We start from the raw sequence: 3,265 nt of genomic DNA, 5'->3' as shown, positions 1-3,265 counted from the left end.
AAAAAAATAAAACGTAACTTCAATAACTATATTTTGAATTCTCTTTTTCACAGTGAGAAAAATAAGACTACTACATGCAATTAATTCCACTTCAAACATATAAGTACAAACACTCACCTTATAATTTTTTCAACGAAACAAGGTGTTGCAGAGATAATAACAAATTCAAAAATTTTTTCAGAGAAATCTATTTGACCAGGTAATCCAAAATATTGCTAGATGACTTCCTATTGTTTGGCAGTAAGCTATTGTTACCAATCAATCTAAAGAAAAACTTTCAAATTCTTATTTTTAATGAATATATATGAAATGTTCCTTCACTGGGTAGTGTTCCTTCACTGGTTGGTTTACCCTACTTAAATTAAAATTTCTCTTTTTTAGAAGTAAACGGTGGTGCAGGTGCAGGTCAAGGTATTTGGGGTGATATACATTCCAATTTTACCATAAAGTACACAAAAGAGGATTTTGAAAATTTCATAAATAATTTTATAAAGAAGGTAACATAACCATATTTTCATATTTTTTTAAATAAGAAATGTAATATTATACAAGTTGTTTATAAACTGGAATTTTTCTATTGCAAATCAACGGTCGTTCTTACATAAAAAGCATGGCATTTTTTATGGCTCTTATGAAATTGGCCTTGATTTCGAACTAACTTGGAAAGTGAATATTTTACAAGACGATGTTTTGTGATTCAGTCAATACTTTTGGCAATCAAGAGATGATGTCCTAAAAGCTAAGAAGGTGGTTGCGGTTGCGCGACTGCTGGCTGATATATCTTTTGAAAGTAGTGCTTCGATTTGGTGGTTGCGCTGAAATAAAAATTAGTTTCGGCTTAAGTACCACCCCTACAAATTTGTGTTATGAGAGAAATTAAACCTTACTCAGAAAACAAATAATAGTGTCCAGACATTGTTAAATTTATTATGTATCGCAAAGTGCGTCTCATGCAGTAAATCTTTAACTGTGACAAGAAAGGTTTTTTTTAAAGAATACAAACGTTTCTGGAGGAGAAAATGAGTTCTGGCGCTAAAATTAGAATAAAAATCGCCAAAGCTTACTCACATCGTGAAAAAGATGCACAGTTATGTTTTCAATATTTTGTATTGAATTTATATGTATTGTACAATAAATGTTCTTTTATTCTGAAAGAATGGTATGCATTTCAGGCACTACTTTAGGAAAAATTTGTTTTGCATGTAACAGTGTTTTATATTTCAACTAGGTGGCTTCGCCCCCTGCTCGCCGACGCTCGCCAACCCCCGGAACTGCTTTCCAATCAATTAAAAATGAAAACTGGTGCCAGCGCGAGAAAAGAAATATCGGTTTTATTGATACATACATACGTACGTATTAGCGTTTTATATAATACTAGGAGGCTTCGCCCCCTTCTCGCTGGTGCTCGCCAACCCCCCGAACTGCTTTCGCAGTTCATTTCGGATTGCTTCGCAATCCGATGCTCGCTTTGCTCGTTCATTGAATACGTTCTTAACGTCTAGCTTTTGTATACTTTTTTGAACACTGAAGCTCCGAAAACTTTTCACAGTAGAAAATTCTAAACCTGTACATTTCAATATTAATTTGAAATTGCAAACAGTTCACATATTTTTCTTAATCACACTATTCCAAATTTCAGTTGTTGAGAAAAGTAACTGTTGCAAGTTTTCTTTTAAAGTCTTTCCCTCCAGAGGGCTAAAACCATGTGTTGTAAAACAATATAAAATAGTACTGAACACTGGATGTAAAGCATCGGCTTCGATGAAGATAATTTTGTGAGAATTTTTTTGATAATTCAGCGAGAATTCACCCGATTAGCCATATGATGCTCACTACGTGCTCTTGCGCGCCGAATCCTATCAATTAAAAATGAAAACTGTTGCCAACGCGAGAAAAGAAATATAATCGGTTTGATTGATACATACGTACGTAATAGCGTTTTATATAATATAGATTACCCATATGATCCTCACTGTTCACAATTTGTGAAACAATTTCAGAAATTGTAGCTTCAGAAGTGGTGGTAATTTCCTCATCAACCAAACCATATTCAGCCTCCCCTTCAATGGCATGGCCACGATTTTTCAAATATTCTATCAAAACAGATAGAGGAACATCGTTTTCTTCTTCATCCACGATATTCAGAGAGCTCACAAAACCAGCATGACGAAAACAATTCGCTATGCATGTGGTGGACACCATGTTCCAACTTTTGTGCACATAGAAAATGGCATCCAAGACAGTAACGTGCGTGAAACTTCTTTTTTTGGTCGATGGCAGGGATTAAGTCCTTCAGGAGGAGCTTACGACAGTTCACTTTTAGGTTTTGAATAACTCCTTGATCCAATGGCTGGAGAACGCTGGTCACATTGGGAGGCAAGAAAAGAAGCTCAATCGAGGCTAACTGTGGGATGTTGGTATGAGCTGTGCAATTGTCTGCTATGAAAACAACTTTTTGCTTCTTCTTCACAAACTGCCTGTCTAAACGCCGTATTGTTTCCTCCCAAATGGTGACGGTCATCCACGCTTTTTTGTTAGCGTCGTAATCCACTGGTAAAGATTTTACGTTTTTAAAGCAACGTGAATTTTTGGAATTTACCAATAACAAGAGGTCTCAATTTTTCAGATTTTTTTTAAATTAATATATATGTTCCTATATAAATATTTTTCTTATTAATATATATATATATATATATAATGAAGATAAAACAAAGGAAAATTACAGATATATGAAAAGAAAAGGGGGGGGGAGAAAAATAAATAAATATAATATAGCAAACAACTGGGGAAAAAAAGGATGAAATTTTTATAAAAAATCCGGAAAATAAAAGATATAATCTTTTCATCAGCCCACACAATTATATCCGTAAAAAAGAGTGCTTTCTGATATTGTATCAATATAACCAAAGCAAAATATATTAATACAATAGTGTGAGGAGCACTCAAAAAATTTTTTACAAAAATTACAACAAATGAAATAGAACACAATAAGTAAGAATAACATGTAAAAACAGAAAATAAAATAAAATAAAAAACAGAATAAAACATAACTTTCATCTATAAAGCGAGTACCGAATTCAAATAAACTTACATGAACGGGAAATTTTTCAAGAATAATTAAAAAAATATTTTCGTAACAAGATTGCCAGATTGTAAAATATGAAAACAAAAGCGCAAATTGAGCGTACTTATTGTCTTAATTTTCTTCGGGTTTTTTTTGTATTCGTATATTTTGTTGTATATATATATATATATATACATTAAC

General features: G+C 32.8%; 1 long non-coding RNA gene across 1 annotated transcript in view; it reads left to right on the top strand.

The window, feature by feature from the left end:
* Positions 1 to 3,265, top strand: part of LOC139426775 (uncharacterized) — a 4,508-nt gene that overhangs the window by 874 nt on the left and 369 nt on the right. Inside the window, exon 2 of the long non-coding RNA XR_011637986.1 lies at positions 382 to 497. This is a non-coding gene — a long non-coding RNA (uncharacterized lncRNA). The remainder of the gene's footprint in view (positions 1 to 381; positions 498 to 3,265) is intronic.

The sequence above is a fragment of the Parasteatoda tepidariorum genome, chromosome 10, assembly GCF_043381705.1.
Source record: "Parasteatoda tepidariorum isolate YZ-2023 chromosome 10, CAS_Ptep_4.0, whole genome shotgun sequence".
Lineage (NCBI taxonomy): Eukaryota > Metazoa > Arthropoda > Arachnida > Araneae > Theridiidae > Parasteatoda > Parasteatoda tepidariorum.
This window is presented reverse-complemented; position numbering and strand designations above follow the sequence as displayed.